The 19,309-nt window shown below is 41.9% G+C and overlaps 1 non-coding gene across 1 annotated transcript; it reads right to left on the bottom strand.

Annotated features, from left to right (window-relative positions):
• Positions 1-1,268: 1,268 nt before the first annotated feature.
• LOC132223499 (U6 spliceosomal RNA) lies at positions 1,269-1,375 on the bottom strand. Its single transcript, XR_009450483.1, has one exon. It is a non-coding gene; the product is annotated as a U6 spliceosomal RNA (small nuclear RNA).
• Between the last annotated feature and the right edge of the window lie 17,934 nt (positions 1,376-19,309).

Genomic DNA, 19,309 nt, shown 5'->3' on the forward strand with positions numbered 1-19,309 from the left:
AGAGAGAGAGAGAGAGAGAGAGGGAGAGAGAGGGGCAACAAAATGATTCAGGAAAGATAAACAGAGATATTTATCTGACTGAGCTGGGTGATAGTTAAGAAAGTATATGAAGACCCAAGAGGGCAGAGAATGGGCTAGATCTGTCTTTTTTAGGTACTTTACAGCCCCAGCATCAATACCTACTTCTCTCTCTGTGGTCTCATACTGAAATTCAACAAGGATTTATTGAGTGTAGGAGGCTTTACTTTTAGATTCAATGTGTTTCCAGAGGCTGCGTCTTAAGTGGATCAGTTGTAAAGTAAAAACCTAGGGCACCTGTGTTAGTGTCTTCATCTGAGCTGATGTATTTTGGTATCATTGTTGGAAGTCATCAAATGAATGGAATAAGATAGCAAGAAGTGATTTTTATACCCGAAAGAGACCTTAAATGTGATCTAATCTTCACTTTATAGATGTGAAGATTGAAGCTTCATGCAGTTAAGTGATCTACCCAAAGTCATGTAGTGAAGGTGGTGACAGGGGAGCCAGGGAGGCATCCTCATTGGAAAGAATAGCTTGAATGAAAGCTGTGAAAAAAAAAAAAAAAGCCAGGTTAAATCCAGTGCAGATATATTGAAGGACTCTTTTGTACCAAGCCCAGTTCTAATCTCTGAGATCCAGTCATAAATCAGACAGGTCAGGCCCCTGCCCTCCTAGTGATGACATTCTCATAGAAATAATAGGGTTTGGCAAAATCCAGGTTAAACCCAGCTGTTCTTCCTCCTGGATCTGTAACCAAGCAGCCAAAAGGCAATGGACAAAAACGTATAACTCTGCCTACTGGCCTCTCTTTAATTCATGACTAGCTATCTCACAATAGCACTCAACACAGCCCTGCAATCTTATTCATTAATATTTTTTGTTATGGCTTGTAATGGTTTAGAACAGTGATTTTTAACCTTTTTCCTTTCATGGCACACATAAACTAGTTATTAAAATTCTGTGCCACACACACAAAAAATAGGTATAATTGTGATTGATTTTATTTTAAAAAAGTAATTACCTACCCTTTTTGTTCCAAAGTGACTTTTAAAAAAATCAGGTGCTTATACTTGTATATAAGGATTTCTGGTACCAAGAATTAACCAATCAGATGCAACTTTGTTATGCAATGTGACCAATAAGATGCAACCAAATATATATGGTCTATATATTTATGGTTTAAGACAGGGCATTTACACCAGATGGCTATTGTTGTGTTGGCTGTTGTCCCTTTTTTTTTTTTCTAAAAAAATATGGAATACTTCACGAATTTGCGTGTCATCCTTGCTCAGGGGCCATGCTAATCTTCTCTGTATCGTTCCGATTTTAGTATATGTGCTGCCGAAGCAAGCACCTATTGTCACTTTTTAAAAAATATTTTTTAATTGATTTCAGAGAGGAAGGGAGAGAGAGATAGAAACATCAATGATGAGAGAGAATCATTGGTCGTCTGCCTCCTGCATGCCCTCTACTGTGGATTGAGCCTGCAACCCGGGCATGTGCCCTTGACCGAAATTGAACCCGGGACCCTTCAGTCCGCAGGTTGATGCTCTATCCACTGAGCCAAACTGGCTAGGGTGGCTGTTGTCATTTTTAAATTTGAGAATGGGGGAAAAGAGTTCAGTGGCCCTGACTAAATAGTCAGGTATTGCATGTTTTAAAAATTCTTGCAGCACACTGGTTGAACACCACTGGTTTATAAGTACTTCTGCAAATCCTTTGACATTTCTCCATGTAAGAGATAGAGTCTGCATTCCCTCCCTTTGAGTCTGGGTAGGACTTTGTGACTGCTTCCATGATGAGCACATAGCAGAAGGGACTGTGTGCATTTGGAGGCCAGGTTAGAAAAGGCCATGGAGATTCTGCCAGTTTCTCTTGGGACATTGGGAACCTCTAGCTGCTACTTGAAAAGGCCATTTATCCTAGGCCACCATGTGGAAAGACCATGTGAATAGTCTATGCATATGTAATATGTAATATATGTAATATGATATATATATATATATATATATATATATATATATATATATATATATATATAGTAGGTCCTTAAATAACATTGTTTCATTCAATGTCATTTTGTCATTAGGTTGTTTATGTCAGTTAGCCTATGGTAGAATGGTTTCATTGCATTCCATTTTGTTTAAAGTAGCAGAACCTATTGACAATGTGAAGTGAATATTTACTGTATGTAATATGCATATATATCCACCACCTAACTGCAATTTTACGAGGGACCCTAAGTGAGAACTGGCTGGCTAGGCACATCCAATCCCCAGATTCATAAGCAAAATAAGTGATTATTATTCCTGTAAGTCATTGTTTGGGGGTGGTTTCCTAGGTAGCAGTTGATAACAGGAACATGACCCTCCAAAGGCACTCTTTCACACTTTTTTCTCTAAAGTCTTTAACGCTGCTGTCTCCCTTTCCTCTGAGCTAATAGTCTTTGTCATAATCCACTGAGAAAATAGAAGCAAGCAATCAGAAAGTCCTTCATCTCTGCCTCCCCAAACCCAAATTCCTACCAGCATCTAGACCAGTGATGGCGAACCTTTTGAGCTCGGCGTGTCAGCATTTTGAAAAACCCTAACTTAACTCTGGTGCCGTGTCACATATAGAAATTTTTTGATATTTGCAACCATAGTAAAACAAAGACTTATACTTTTTTTTTTTTTTTTTTTTAGTTAAGGTATTACAAATGTGTCCTCATCCCCCCCAAGGACTTATACTTTTGATATTTATTTTATATATTTACATGCCATTTAACAAAGAAAAATCAACCCAAAAAATGAGTTCGCCCTAGCTATCTGTTCACACTTCTGTTAGAGCGAGTGGCTGCTCCTGCCCTGGACCTTGAGGGTGTAAGCTGAAGGCACAGGAGAGTCTACATGACTCACTGTGGAGGCAGAGTTGAGGCCTCAGTAACCGGTGGTGGTGGCTTATCTGTGGCAGTGTCCTAGCTGGCATGGCATCACCCTGAGTTCCAGTGGCATCATTATGCTGGTGCCCTGGGCTGCCTTGCATCCTGCCCACTTTTTAGCTCCTTTCCTAGGCTTCCCATCAACTTTATTAGCCACTTCATGCCTTCTGATGCATTCCTGTTCTGTTTAATGTAGCCTGAGCTTGTTTCTGGTCTGTTTTTTTTTTTTTTCCTAACCAAGGACCCTGACTTGTAGAGGGATGATTATTAATTCTATAAAAGGACTTTTTTCCCTCCCTCCCTCCCCCCTCCCCTCCCTCTCTCCCTCCTTTCCTTTCTCCCTCCCTCCTTTCCTTCCTTCCTTCCTTCCTTCCTTCCTTCCTTCCTTCCTTCCTTCCTTCCTTCCTTCCTTCCATGAGTTTTCATGTTTGTTTTAATACAGAACGGTATAAAGAAGAACACAAAATAGTCCATAATTATATTTTCCAATCACCTTTTGTGGACAGTTTCCACCCCTGTCCCTTAAACTGAATAACTAATACATAAACATGGTTAGAAAAATCCAAATGGTACCAGTGGGTAGTCACTGAAAAGCCTGTCTTCTCTCCTAGTCTCTCTCTCCAAGGGAAACCACATTTATATCATCACACACAGGCAAATCACATACTGTAAAATATAGTAGTCTCCCCTTATCTGCGGGGGATATGTCTCAAGATTCCCAGTGGATGCCTGAAACTGTGGGTGGTACCGAATCTTAATCAACTTCTTCAAGTCTGCCAGAAATGTAGCCTCTTCAGCAGCAGACACAGCCTCTCCAGAAATTTTTATATTTTTTAATTCAAAAGTATTCCCGAATCTGTGCAACCCTCCCTTACTCGCAGTAAACAGCTCGCTGTCACTCATTTCAGGGGACCCATTGTTGAAGTCCTCATATAGGCCCAATGCTTTATGCATTGCTGTTAATCAGAACATGTTTTCTATTCTTGTCTTCCATCCACAAATTTAATGCCTTTTCCATCTTAAACACTTATTATGCACGGTGGCCATAACTTTTGCTGTTTGATGTGTGATAGCAAAACTAGCATGAATTTATTTTTCCTGCTTCACAATTTCACACATGGAAGATTCATTCTTACCATAGATCTTAGCAACTTCAGCATCTGACTTGTTTTTCTTTCCTTAGTAAGTGGAGAACTTTCATTTTTTCACTTAAAGGAAGTACTCTGTGGCTTCCTTTCAGTGTGTCAAATTGCCATCATCACCACTCTGTGCTTTGGGGCCACTATTAAGTAAAATGAGGGTCATTGCACACAAGCACTGAGATATTACCAGAGTCAATTTGATACCGTGGGTGGTTACTAGTGACTAACAGGTGGGTAGCACATACAGTGTGAAACACCAGACAAAGGGATGATTCACATCCTGGGAGTGGAATATGCAAAATTTCATCACACTACTTAGAATGGCAAACAATTGAAAACGAATGTATTGTTTGGTTCTGGAATTTTTAATTTAATATTTTTGGACCATGGTTGACTCTGAGTTACTGAAACCAGGAGGGTAAAATTACAGGTAAAGGGGAGACTACTATTTTTTTTAATATTATTTGTATGGATCAGTCATTCATTCATTTATTCATTATTAGGGGCCTATGTGCTGTGCCAGCACAACCAAGAGTTCAGTCAGCTTGAGCGGGGGCGGCTAAGGATGTAGAAAAGACAGACAGACAGAATAAGCTGGGACTAGGTGGATGTCCTGTGCCTGGCTGAGCCCACAGAGAGAGATCCAGAGGCAAGCTGAGCCTTTATTTTATAGCCACAGGTAAACAAGATAGTGGTCACCATAGTTACAATGTTCTTGTGGATTTCACTTGTTTTGGCAGCCCCTGCTGCACCTCCCACAGCCTATTAGCTACCCAGATAAGATCTAGGGAGCTTCATAAGGTCAAGCCTAATTATGCTAAGAGGGCTGTGCCCTCTAAGCTGGGACCTGTTTGTGGCTTTGCCAATAGGTCAGTCCGAGGCTTAACCTTATAGCTGCTCCCTACAGGCCTAGATTCTGGTCTAGGGATATAGTGATGAGCAAAACAGATATAATTCGTATCTTCACGGAGTTTTTTTTTTTTTTTTTAATATATTTTTTATTGATTTTTCACAGAGAGGAAGGGAGAGAGATAGAGAGTTAGAAACATCGATGAGAGAGAAACATCGATCAGCCGCCTCCTGCACATCTCCCACTGGGGATGTGCCCGCAACCCAGGCATATGCCCTTGGCTGGAATCGAACCTGGGACCTTTCAGTCCGCAGGCCGACGCTCTATCCATTGAGCCAAACTGGCTTCGGCATCTTCACAGAGTTTTTATTTGTGGGCATGTGGTGGAGCATCTCTTTTCCTTGCTCAACTTCTGATTAAATTGAAATAGTAAAGAAAAAATTGACATTTATAGTCATTGAACAAGGGATTATTTACCTTTATTGTTTTAAGATGCTGAGTTGAAAGATATAGGATAGAGTGCAAATCTCATGGACTTCCTAATGCCAAGGTCCAACATTGGGCAGCTGTATCTACCTAGTCAAGGCAAGGCTGATCTGGAGTGGGCTTCCCAATTTAGGGGGACTGTCCACTAAGACAATGGGGAGGAGCAGAAGAGAGCTCCTGTTCTCTGTTATGTCCAGTTATTCTCCCCAGGTTTACCAATTGCATGAGTTACTCTACCACCTTTGGGTTGAGTGCATAAATGGGCAGAGAGAGGTCAGCCGTGTATCACTAACAGGGACTATCTCATATGGAAGGAAACTTTAGGAGAGGGAACAAGTGTTCTCTCCTCATAGGAAAAAAAGACAATAATAATATACAAAGGTAAAATTTCCTTTGTGACAAGGCCTATAGTGGCAGTCATGGTAATTTACTTAATTATTTGTTGATGGGCATTTCAGTTGTTCCCTTATTTTGTTCTTGCACAAATGCAGCAGTGAACACCCTGGGATGGAGATCTAGAACATCTGGGCTATATATTTGCTCACTATCTAGTGATAAGTGAATTCCCAGGAATAGAGTTGTTGGATCAAAGAAAATGTGCATTTCGAAAGTTTGATAGCTATTGCCAAGTTGCTCTGCAAGAATGTCTCACCAATTTGCATTCCCATCAACAGTGTATGAAAGTTGTTACAGGCTAAAACAATGGACATGCGAATCTGTTTTAAATGATTTAGCTAGAATGTTCCATTTAAACAAAATCAAGTAAAGTGATAGCAGTTAGGTTCATTCAGTTTTCTGGGAATTTTACTCATATGACCTTATTTAATCATTTCTCTGAGGAGGGTTTCATGATTTCCATTTCAGAAATGATGACATTGAGGCAAAACAAGATGAAACTGCCCCAGGTCACAGAGTCGTAAATGGCAAAGCTAGTTTAAATTCAGTGTGGTTCCAGTGTTTGTGCTCGTAACTTGGACACCACAATGCCACCCAACACACCAGCTGTGTGACACATGGTGACTCTGCAAAGAAGAAAAGATTGTAATAAATGGTGGTCCTGTAAAAGGATGAATTCTTTTAAGAAAAGGTACTGCTTTCATGCAAAAGTTCCTGATACTAAAGAATGTGAAACAATGGGCCCTGGCAGGGTAGCTCAGCTGGTTGGACTAGAGCATGACTCCCCATACGCCAAGATGGCAGGTTTGATCCCGGGTCAGGTTACGTACAAGAATCAACCAATGAATGCATAAATAAGTGGAACAACAAATTGATGTTTCTCTCTTCCTCTCTCTCTCAAATCAATAAATTTTAAAAAAGTGTGAAAGAATCACCAACAATATGTACTGTACATAAGAACTGCTAAATAAAATGTTTTCCAAAGATTTTCATGAAACAGCTGGGTTTTGATGCTTGCTGGTTGTTTAAAGTGTTTAGTCATGTTGAACAATGTTTATTTGTTGAAATAAAATTATCTCCATAACTGAATATTTATACAGATGCTTTATTGAATATTCCTAAAAATTTGCCCAAACCACAATTTATTCACAGTTATGTTTACTTCTCTAGAGTAAAAAATTGCTTAAAAGCAAATTAACAGCAAATTGACATTTCTGTAGTTTGTGAACATCTGCAATGCTTTCTGCACATTAGCTGCTAGATATTTCTGCTTTAGAAAATGGTTAGATATTCTAATTATTTATGGTCAATAAAATATTTAAAATTTACACAGCACCTCCTTTATTGTGTCATAGAACAGCAGCAGCTCTTGGCTCTGGGAGAGGCTGGTAATAGATGAATTTTGAGAATTTTCAAACACCTCAGCTTTGTGCCAGCATTTAATTAGCTGAAACCCCATTTATTTCACTGTATACTCCAGCACCATGAACATTAGGCCTTAAATAATTCTAGGCTGAACAGATGCCAGTATGAGCTGTGAAAAAAGCAATAAACAAAGTGATGTAGTGTCTCACAGTTTTATTCACTGTACTAAAGGTTCCAAGGGACTGGTTTTGGAAATCTCACTGATATCTATAAAGGCTCATTGGCCCCCTGGTTGATGGGTGTGACTATGCACTTATCTGGCTCAAGGGAAGATGAGCACTCTGAATGTCTAGAGGCCTAGTTGGGAAGCCTTGATGTTCTCACCTGTAAAGTGGGGGGTCAGGGAAGGGTGGTGCACTGGATGATGACTTCTGCGCTCTCTTGGACTGTCTCATCTATGTATGATTCCATGATTCTGGTCATTGAGTGCCAAGGCTGGGAGGGAGGGACTTTCAGTGCTCCCTCTCATTCTGCGTGTAGCAATTACTTTGTTGCTGTTGCCTTAATGAGCACTATTACATTGCTTTTGAAACAGGTGGGAGTTCCAGTTGGCCAGGTTACACTCAACACCCCCTCTCCCCAAACATATGTACCCATTCAGTGCCAGCTTTAAAAGTGCCCTGAATTGGTCCCCACTACTAAAGCAGTTGGAGAACATGTTGGGAAGACAGAGAGTGAGCCAGTCTGGAGCAAAGAGGCACATACTTGCCAAGAAGGTGTCTTGGAAGGCTGATTGTAGATTTCCTAACCAGCTGTCCTCTCCTCCCCCACTGTAATTTATGAGCCTCAAGTTCTTGGGGTGAGGGGGTACCTGCCTCAAGGTAAGGTCTGTCACAATGGAAAAATAAATTGGAAAGTAGGAAGAGGCTCACCTCAACCCATAACTTTCTACTCTTTCTCCACCACTCTTGCCTCTTTCTCTTCAACACTTCAAGGTGCAAGAACATTATGGGAGAAAGTGAAGTGAAATAATCAGAATAATGTGGAATAGAAAAAGAGGAAGAATAAATAAATTATTGCCAGCCAGGAATACAAATGGCTGGTAGAGGATAGATACACATGGGACTGCCCCGTGCTCCCCAGCATTCACCCACTAGTTGAGGGCTGGGGATGAAACAAAGCGGGGAGAGATGTGTGGGTTCTCTTTTCCCATCTCCTCCAATTTAGTTTTAAACCACTCATTGTGCTCCTCTCCCAGGGGCACAACGATGAGACTGCCGCATCCTTGGTGATGGTGGAGGTGGCGGGCGTGGCCATGTCTGTGAACGGAGGAGGCCAAGCCAAGGTCTGCCGCTCCTCTCCCCTCCTCTGCTTGGCTTTTCTCTGCCCCTGGCTACAGTCCATGGCTGTTGGGGACTAAAGGACCTGCACGCTAAGTGCTCCTCTGTCCTGCCTGTCCATGTCAGATTCAGGTGGTGATGAGAGAGGCTAAGCTCTCTTCTCCTCTGCTTGGCTTCTCTCTGCTCCTGTCTACAGTCCATGGCTGTTGGGAACTAAAGGACCCGCACGCTAAGTGCTCCTCTGCCCTGCCTGTCCATGTCAGATTCAGGTGGTGATGAGAGAGGCTAAGCTCTCCTCTAGCTCTGCTTGGGGTGCTGCTGTGCTCACTGCTAACTCCCATTTCTGGGACCGAGTAGCTGAAGTCTGGAGGACAGGTCGATTAGCTTTCTTAAGAGAAAACTTTAGCTAAATATTGCCTTAGACAATTTTTTTTTTTTTTTTTGCTATAAGGGAGTTGTTGACCATATGCCTAAAGAAGAAATATTTTGACTTACTGTGAAGGTTTAGAGATTTAGCTTAATTAGGAAAAATCACCTATTGGGTATTTATCTTGATTTTAACTCATGTTTTTTGTTGTTGTTGTTTTGTACTTAATTAAATTAAATGTTTGTACTTAATTAAATGCTCATAAAAATGGTAATATATGAAGTATGTCTAGTAAAAAGTAGAGATTTACCCTTCCTCTATCACCTCTTCATAGTTTGATACCTTGTTCTATAGTTTTTGGACATTTTTTGCTTTATTAGCATATCAATAATTAGAAAAAATAATTTAACAGAATGATGATGTTTGATCCACTACTCATCCAAAGAGTGTGAAACTGATGGTAGCTCAAGAATAATAAATGGCACTTGAGACAGAATTAATAAAATTGGACAGATACATGCAAAAAGATGAAACTAGACCACCAACTCACACCATACACAAAAATAAACTCAAAATGGATAAAAGACTTAAACGTAAGACGGGAAACCATAAAAATACTAGAGGAATCCACAGGCAGCGAAATCGCAAACATATGCTGAAGGAATTTCTTCTCTGATAATGCTCCTAGGGCAATGGAAACTAAAGAGAAAATAAACAAATGGGACTACATCAAAATAAAAAGCTTTTGCACAGCAAAGGAAACCATCAACAAAACAACAAGAAGACCCACTACATGGGAGAACATATTTGCCAATGATACCACCGATAAGGGTTTAATTTCCAACACTTACAGGGATCTCATGAAACTTAACGAAAGGAAGATAAACAATCCAATAAAAAAATAGGCAACGGACCTAGATAGACACTTTTCGAAAGAGGACATACAGAAGGCTGAAAGATATGAAAACATGCGCAAAGTCACTAATTATACGAGAGATGCAAATCAAAACGACAATGCGTTATCATCTCACACCTGTCAGAATGGCTATCATCAACAAATCAACAAACAACAAGTGTTGGAGAGGATGTGGAGAAAAAGGAACCCTCTGCACTGCTGGTGGGAATGCAGACTGGTGCAGCCACTGTGGAGAACAGTATGGAGCTACCTCAAAAAACTAAAAATGGAACTCCCATTTGACCCTGTGATCCCACTTCTAGGAATATATCCCAAGAAACCAGAAACGCAAATCAGAAAGGATATATGCACCCCTATGTTCATAGCAGCACAATTCACCATAGCTAAGATTTGGAAACAGCCTAGGTGCCCATCAGCAGATGAGTGGATTAGAAAACTGTGGTACATCTACACGATGGAATACTATGCTGCGGTAAAAAAAAAGGAACTCTTACCATTTGCAACAGCATGGATGGAACTGGAGAGCATTATGCTAAGTGAAATAAGCCAGTCAGAGAAAGATAAATACCACATGATCTCACTCATTTGTGGATTATAGAGAACAACATAGACTGATGAAAAGGGACAGATCCAAAGACTGAGAAACAGTGATCAGGCTATCAATCCCCAGAAGGAAAGTAGGGGAGGGCGGGGGTAAGGGGAAGAGATCAACCGAAGGACTTGTATACATGTATATAAGCCAAACCAATGGACATGGACAACAGGGGGATGGGATCATGAGTGTGCGGGGTGGGGGGGGGAGGTTGGGGGTTAATAGGGGGGATGAGGACACATTTGTAATACCTTAACTGATAATTAAAAAAAAAATTAAAAAAAGAATAATAAATGGCACTTGAGACAGAATTAATAAATCATCACAAAGCTATCCTATCTAATAATAGACAAACATGGTAATTAACCATACCTCTGACACGCTTCCCATTGGCTAATCAGAGAGATATGCAAATTAACTGCCAACCAAGATGGCGGCCGGCAGTCAGGCAGCTGAAGCGAACAGGAGGCTTGCTTGCTCAGTGATGGAGGAAGCCAAGGTTCCCCGCCTGTTTTGCCGGCCTCTGAGCTGCACTCTAAGAAACAATGTTGCAATTATAGAACCCAAACAAACCCTAGATTCCTGCTTTCAGCAGCTGAGGCCTCAAGCTGGAGCCGGCCTCAGAGCTAAAGCCAGCTCTCAGCTCCAGTGACAGCCATAGAAGGTAAATAAATCCCAGAATAAAAGAAAAAAAGAAAAAAAGGAGAGGTTGGGAGCTTCAGTCGCCTGCCAGCCTGAAAACAGCCCTCAGCCCCTCACCCAGACTGGCCAGGCACCCCAGTGGGGACCCCCACCCTAAAGGGGGTGTGACCAGCTGCAAACAGCCATCATCCCTCATCCAGGCTGGCTAGGGACCCCCACTCTGAAGGGGGTGTGGCCAGCTGCAAACAGCCATCAGCCCCTCACCGAGGCTGGCCAGGCACCCAAGCGGGACCCCCACCCTGATCTGGGACACCCTTCAGGGCAAACCAGCCGGCCCCCATCCGTGCACCAGGCATCTGTCCTATATAGTAAAAGGGTAATATGCAAACTGACCCTAACAGCAGAAAGACTGGGAATGACTGGTCACTATGACACACACTGACCACCAGGGGGCAGACTCTCAATGCAGGAGCTGCCCTCTGGTGGTCAGGGCACTCTCACATGGGGGAGCTCTGCTCAGCCACAGCCAGGCTGATGGCTGCCAGTACAGCAGTGGTGGTGGGAGCCTCTCCTGCCTCCTAAGTAGTGCTAAGGATGTTTGACTGCAGCTTAGGTCTGCTCCCTGCTGGCAAGTGGACATCCCCCAAGGGCTCCCAGGCTGCCAGAGGGATGTCTGATTGCCATTTTAGGCCCAATCCCCCGGGGAGCAGGCCTAAGACAGCAAGTGGTCACCCCCGAGGGGCCCCAGACTGCGAGTGGGCACGGGCCTGGCTGAGGGACCGCCTACCCCTGAGTGCACAAATTTTTGTGCACTGGGCCTCTAGTCTATCTATATAATAGAGGAATATGCAAATTAGCCCAGATGCTGTAATGTCACAACCAGACAGCAGGGATCTGAGGCTGCATGGCACCTGGCTGGGACGAGGGACCTCAGGCAGCGCCCCCCCCCGCCCCCCCATTTCACAGGGCTTGACAGGGGACCTCAGGCAGCACCCCCCCCCATCCCACAGGGCTTGACAGGGGACCTCAGGCTGCACCCCCTGCCCCAGTGCAGGGCCGGGAAACCTCAGGCCGTGCCCAGCGCCAGGCTGGGAGACCTCAGGTTGCGTCCTCCCCCGCCCCGCGGGGCTTGACTGAGGACCTCAGGCCGTGTCCCCGCACCCTGGCACCAGGCCGGGAGATCTCAGGTCGTGCCCCCTGCCCAGCCGGGCTTGATGGGGACCTCAGGCCATGCCCCTTGCCTGGCGAGGCTTCACAGGGGACCTCAGGCCATGGCCCCTGCCCAGCAGGGCTTGATGGGGACCTCAGGCTGCACCCCCCACCCAGCAGGACTTGACAGGAGACCTCAGGCCGCACCTCCTGCCCCAGCGACGGGCTGGGGGACCTGAGGCTGTGCCCCCTGCCCAGAGGGGCTTGACAGGGGTGGGGCTGGCCAAATCTGGGTCTCACCCAATGGGGGTGGGGCCAGCCAGGTCTGGGTCTCCTGCATTTTCAAAGAGCGTGTGGGTGGTGGGCGGGGACTTGACTCTAGGTCCCAAGGTGTGCCCCAGACTCTGGATAGGAGGGAGATTTTCATATACATTTTACTAATTTTCTTTAATCTCTGACACTTCTATTATAGAGAAAGGGCAAATGGCAATATTAAAATATTTCCTCTAATTAATTCCCTTTTAATGTGCACACATTTTGTAACCACTTTATGGTAATTGGAGGCAAACTTAATTTTGTCTTACAACATTAGGTTAACTTTTTATTATATGCTTATTCTTATTCAAATTTTCATTATTAAGTTTGACTTAGTAAACATGATAGCCTTTCGTGGTCTTGTTGATACTCTTTCAGGTTAAAGTAGGTAAAAGTCACTTAATAAAAGCTGATTTCCATCACAGGATTTTCAGAGAGGAACACAGGTCTTTTCATTATTTTTCTGTCATATGTCCTGTGATGTTTGCTCTCAGTTCCTTCTTGAGAGCAGTGATGGTATCCTATGTCAGTGTAGGGAACAGTGGCCTCCCCTAAAAGAGAAAAGTTTTGTTAAATAAATGAGTTCCGGAAGGTTTTAGGGCAGGGGTGGGCAAACTTTTTGACTCGAGGGCTACAATGGGTTCTTAAATTGGACCGGAGGGCCGAAATAAAAGCATGGATGGAGTGTTTGTGTGAACTAATATAAATTCAAAGTAAACATCATTACATAAAAGGGTACCGTCTTTTATTTTTTTAGTTTTATTCATTTCAAACGGGCCGGATCCGGCCCGCGGGCCGTAGTTTGCCCACTGCTGTTTTTTTAGGGAGTAATAAAGATATCTTGTACATGTTCATATATGTATTTCCATTTTTTAAAAGAACTTTTATATTCTTTTTTTTTTATTGCTTAAAGTATTACAAAGGGTATTACATATGTATCCATTTTATCCCCCCGCCCTAGACAGTCCCCTAGCCTCCCCTATCCCCCAGTGTCTTATGTCCATTGGTTATGCTTATATGCATGCATACAAGTCCTTTAGTTGATCTCTTACCCCCCTACCTCCTGCCCCCCAACCCTCCCCGGCCTTCCCGCTGCAGTTTGACAATCTGTTTGAGGCAGCTCTGCCTCTGTATCTATTATTGTTCAAAAGTTTATAATGGTCTCTATTGTCCATGAATGAGTGAGATCATGTGGTATTTTTCCTTTATTGACTGGCTTATTTCACTTAGCATAATGCTCTCCAGTTCCATCCATGCCGTTGCAAATGGTAAGAGTTCCTTCCATTTTACAGCAGCATAGTATTCCATCGTGTAGATGTACCACAGTTTTCTAATCCATTCATCTACTGATGGGCACTTAGGCTGTTTCCAGATCTTAGCTATGGTGAATTGTGCTGCTATGAACATAGGGGTGCATATATCCTTTCTGATTGGTGTTTCTGGTTTCTTGGGATATATTCCTAGAAGTGGGATCACAGGGTCAAATGGGAGTTCCATTTTCAGTTTTTTAAGGAAACTCCATACTGTCTTCCATAGTGGCTGCACCAGTCTGCATTCCCACCAGCAGTGCACAAGTGTTCCTTTTTCTCCACATCCTCTCCAGCACTTGTCGTTTGTTGATTTGTTGATGATAGCCAGTCTGACAGGTGTGAGATGGTACCTCATTGCTGTTTTGATTTGCATCTCTCGGATGATTAGTGACTTTGAGCATGTTTTCATATGTCTCTTGGCTTTCTGAATGTCCTCTTTTGAAAGGTGTCTATTTAGGTCCTTTGCCCATTTTTTGATTGGATTGTTTATCTTCCTTTTGTTAAGTTGTATGAGTTCCCTATAAATTTTGGAGATTAGGCCCTTATCAGATATGTCATTGGCAAATATGTTTTCCCACACAGTGGGTTTTCTCGTTGTTTTGTTGATGGTTTCTTTTGCTGTGCAGAAGCTTTTTATTTTGATGTAGTCCCATTTGTTCATTTTTTCTTTAGTTTCAAGTGCCCTAGGAGCTGTATCAGTGAAGAAATTGCTTAGTTTTCTGAGTAGAGGTCTTTTACCTCTTTAGTTAAGTTTATTCCTAGGTAGCTTAGTTTTTTCGGTGCAATGGTAAACGGGATTGTTTTTATAATCTCTCTTTCTGAAAGTTCACTATTGGTGTATAGAAATGCCTCAGATTTCTTGGGGTTAATTTTGTATCCTGCTACATTGCCAAATTCATGTATTAAGTCTAGTAGCTTTTTGATGGAATCTCTAGGGTTTTGTATGTATAATATCATGTCGTCTGCAAATAAGGACAGTTTTACTTCCTCTTTTCCAATTTGCATGCCTTTTATTTCTTCTTCTTGCCGAATTGCAATGGCTAACACTTCCAGTACTATGTTGAACAGGAGTGGTGAGAGGGGGCATCCCTGTCTTGTTCCTGTTCTTAGGGGAAATGGTGTTAGTTTTTGTCCGTTGAGTATGATGTTGGCTGTGGGCCTGTCATATATGGCTTTTATTATGTTGAGGTATGATCCTTCTACTCCCACCTTGCTGAGAGTTTTTATCAAAAATGGGTGTTGAATTTTGTCAAATGCTTTTTCTGCATCAATTGATATGACCATGTGGTTTTTTTCTTTCAATTTGTTTATGTGATGTATCACGTTTATTGATTTGCGGATATTGTACCATCCTTGCATCCCTGGGATAAATCCTACTTGGTCATGGTGTATGATCTTTCTGATGTACTGCTGGATCCGATTTGCTAAGATTTTGTTGAGGATTTTGGCATCTATGTTCATGAGGGATATTGGCCTGTAATTCTCTTTCATTGTGTTGTCTTTACCTGGTTTTGGTATTAGGGTGATGCTGGCTTCATAGAATGAGCTTGGAAGTGTTCCTTCCTCTTGAATTTTTGGTAGTAGTCTGAGGAGGATAGGTTTTAGTTCTTCCTTGAATGTTTGGTAAAACTCCCCTGTGAAGCCGTCTGGTCCTGGGCTTTTGTTTGATGGAAGCTTTTTGATGACTGCTTCAATTTCTTCCATAGTTATTGGCCTGTTGAGATTTTTAGATTCTTCCTGATTGAGTTTTGGAATGCTGTATTTTTCTAGGAATTTGTCCATTTCCTCCAGGTTGTCTAGTTTGTTGGAGTAAAGCTGTCCATAGTATTTTTTAACAATCATTTGTATTTCTGTGGGGTCTGTTGTTATTTCGCCTCTATCGTTTCTGATTTTATTTATTTGGGTCCTCTCTCTCTGCTTCTTGGTGAGTCTGGCTAGAGGTTTGTCAATCTTGTTTATCCTTTCAAAGAACCAGCTCTTGGTTTCATTGATTTTCTGTATTGTTTTTTTGGTCTCTATGTCATTTATTTCTGCTCTAATCTTTATTATCTCCTTCCTTCTGCTCACTCTGGGGTTTTCTTGTTGCTCTCTTTCTAATTCTTTGAGTTGTAGAGTTAGATGATTTACTACCATTTTTTCTTGTTTTTTGAGATAGGCCTGTAGAGCTATAAACTTCCCTCTCAGGACTGCTTTCAATGTGTCCCATAGGTTTTGGATTGTTGTGTTTTCATTGTCATTAGTTTCCAGGATGTTTTGAATTTCTTCTTTGATCTCATTGGTAACCCAATCAATATTTAATAGCATGCTATTCAGCTTCCAGGTGTTTGAGTATTTTGGGTTGTTTTTATTGTAGTTTATTTCTAATATTATGCCATCGTGGTCTGCGAAGACGCTTTTTATGATTTCAATCTTCTTGAATTTGGGGATACTTTGCTTGTGACCCAATATGTGGTCTATTATTGAATATGTCCCATGAGCACCTGAGAAGAACGTATATTCTCTGGCTTTGGGGTGAAGTGTTCTGAAGATGTCTATTAAGTCCATCTGATCTAGTGAGTCATTTAGGATTGCTATATCTTTGCTGGTTGTTTGTCTATAGGACTTATCCAGTGCTGTCAATGGTGTATTAAAGTCCCCTACTATGATTGTATTGTTGTCGATCTCTCCTTTGATATTTTCCAGGAGTTTTTTTATGAATTTGGGTGCTCCTACATTGGGTGCATATATGTTTACCAGGGTTATATCTTCTTGTTGTATTGATCCCTTTAGTATTATGAAGTGGCCTTCCTTATCTCTTGTTAAGGCCTTCACTTTGAGGTCTATTTTGTCCGATATAAGTATTGCTACCCCAGCTTTCTTTTCCTTTCCATTTGCCTGAAAGATATTTTTCCATCCTTTCACTTTCAGTCTGTGTGAGTCCCTTCTAATGAGGTGGGTTTCTTGTAGACAGCAGATGTATGGGTCATGTTTTTTTATCCATTCAGCCACTCGATGTCTTTTGGTTGGAGCATTTAGTCCGTTTACGTTTAAAGTTATTATTGAAAGGTACTTGTTTGTAGCCATTTCTTTTTTTGTGTGGCTGTTTTCTTTCTGAGCTTTTTATTTCTTATTTTTATACCAGTCCCTTTAACATTCCTTGCATTGCTGGCTTGGTGGTGACAAACTCCCTTAGTCTTTTTTTGTCTGTGAAGCTTCTTATTTCCCCTTCAAGTTTGAATGATAGCCTTGCTGGATAGAGTATTCTTGGATTCAGTCCTTTGCTTTGCATCACTTTGTAAATTTCAGTCCATTCTTTTCTGGCCTGATGTGTTTCTGTTGAGAAGTCATTTGACAATCTAATGGGAGATCCCTTGTATGTAACTTTCCGTCTCTCTCTTGCAGCCTGTAAGATTCTCTCTTTGTCCTGAACATTTGCCATGGTGATTATGATGTGTCTTGGTGTGGGTCTTTTCGGGTTCACCTTGTTTGGGACTCTCTGGGCTTGTGTGACTTTTTTCTTCCCCACCTCAGGAAAGTTTTCTGATATTATTTCTTCGAGTAGGTTTTCTAATCCTTGTTCATCCTTCTGTTGTTCTGGTACTCCTATTATTCGTATGTTGTTTCGTTTCATGTTGTCCCAAAGCTCCCTTAGGCTCTCCTCCTGTCTTTTAATTTTTTTCTCCAATTGCAGTACATTTTGGGTGTGTTTTGCTTCCTTGTCTTCTAATTCACTTATTCGGTCCTCCGCTTCTCCTAGTCTACTGTTGATACTTTCAATGGAGTTTTTCATTGCAGCTATATCACTCTTCATTTCTTCTTGGGTCTTACTTAGGTTGTTGATTTTTTCATCTGTTTCTTCTAGCTTCTTCCATATGTTATCGATTTTTTCATCTGTTTCTTCTAGCTTCTTCCATATGTTATCGATTTTTTCATCTGTTTCTTCTTGCTTCTTGCAGAGGTTGTCGATTTTTTCCTCCATCCGGTTTATGCACTCTAGGACCCTTATTCTGAATTCTTTATCTGTCATGTTGCATGCCTCTGTATTACTTAGCTGCTTTTCTGGAGAGTCCTCCTTCTCTTTCCTTTGGGGGTTTCTTTGTCTACCCATGTTTGATCTCACTGACATATCTAGACGTTGAGTTGTTCAGTGGTTGCTCCCTTGGTAGCAGTGACTCCTTGGTCTGTGGTTGCTCTTCGGGCGGTTGCGGTAGCAGCTGCTCTTCAGTTGTCAGCAGCTCCTCTGGTGGGTGCTGTTCACAGCTGTGGTGGCTCTTCCGGCTGGTGGGGCGAGGTTTCACATACAGCTGCTGTTTCTCAGCAGAGGATGAGGTGCTCAGGAGGTTGGTGTTGCTTGGATCTGCTGCGTTGATTTAAAGGCACAAAATACAACACAACAAGGCACCACGTACCAGGCACTATACACAGATATATTCACGATATTAATAACCCCAATTAAAGGTGACCACCTGAATTAAGAGAATTAGGGGATAAGGAAGAAGGAAGAGAAAAAGATAAAAGAGAAAAAGGAAAAGAAAAGTAGGGACCAAAAAAAGGGAGTGCAAAAATGAAATTGGGAAAAAGGAAGGGGGAAAATAAAAGCGAGAAAAGAAAAGAAAAAAAAAAAAGAGCAAAAAGAGAGAATGAAGTGGAAGAGGGGAGAGACTTATTATATGAGGAGAATACTCCTATAGAACAGCCATTAATCCCAACAAATTCCAGCAACAGCTCCCTGGATATGAATGCAAACTAGAAACAACCAATAATATAACGATGAAAATAGAATGGTGAACACTAATCCCAAAATAAAATAAAGAAAAAATAAAATGGCACTTTAAAAAATGGTAAAATGGTAGCAGTAATAATACTGGTTAAAAATAAGAAGGTAGTAATTAAAAGGGTAAAATCAGGTGATGGAAAAAGAAGAAAAGAAAGAAAAAAAAAAAGAAAAAAAAAGAAGAAAAAAAAAAGAACAGAAAAAAAAGAATGAAAAAAAATTGGTTTCTTAGTTGAAAAGTGAAAAAAGAAAAAAAATTGCAGTAGTGGAGGTCCTTCGTTTCTTCTATTCTTCAGTGTGGCTCACCTTAGACCTTCCAGGTATTCAGGAGAGTGTTGAGTTTCCCTGCGATATACTGTTCCTCTGTGTTGTAAACCACAGTCCTTATTTTAAAGCATGCCGCATTTATTTCCCAGACTGCCTTATTTTGTGTTTAGCAAAGAGTCAGTTTGTGGGTCAGCCTCTGGGTGGCAGTGTTCTGGGGTTGGCCTCTGAGGCTATAGGGCCTCTCTGTCCAGTGGAAGTTCACTGCCCAGAGCTGACTGCGTAATAGTTAGTTACTGGCGCTATGTTGTTGCTGGGATTGAAAATCCCCCTATAGGCCAGACCCTGTTAACTCCCAGGGACTGATCAGGTTATCTTAATCCTTGATCTCGTACAGGGTGGAATCTGGGTGTGGCTGTGCTCCTTGCCTGGGGGCTGGGAGGAGGAGACTCACTCTCAGGAGCGGGTGGCTGCCCCAGTC

The sequence above is a fragment of the Myotis daubentonii genome, chromosome 1, assembly GCF_963259705.1.
Source record: "Myotis daubentonii chromosome 1, mMyoDau2.1, whole genome shotgun sequence".
In the NCBI taxonomy this organism is placed as follows: Eukaryota; Metazoa; Chordata; class Mammalia; order Chiroptera; family Vespertilionidae; genus Myotis; species Myotis daubentonii.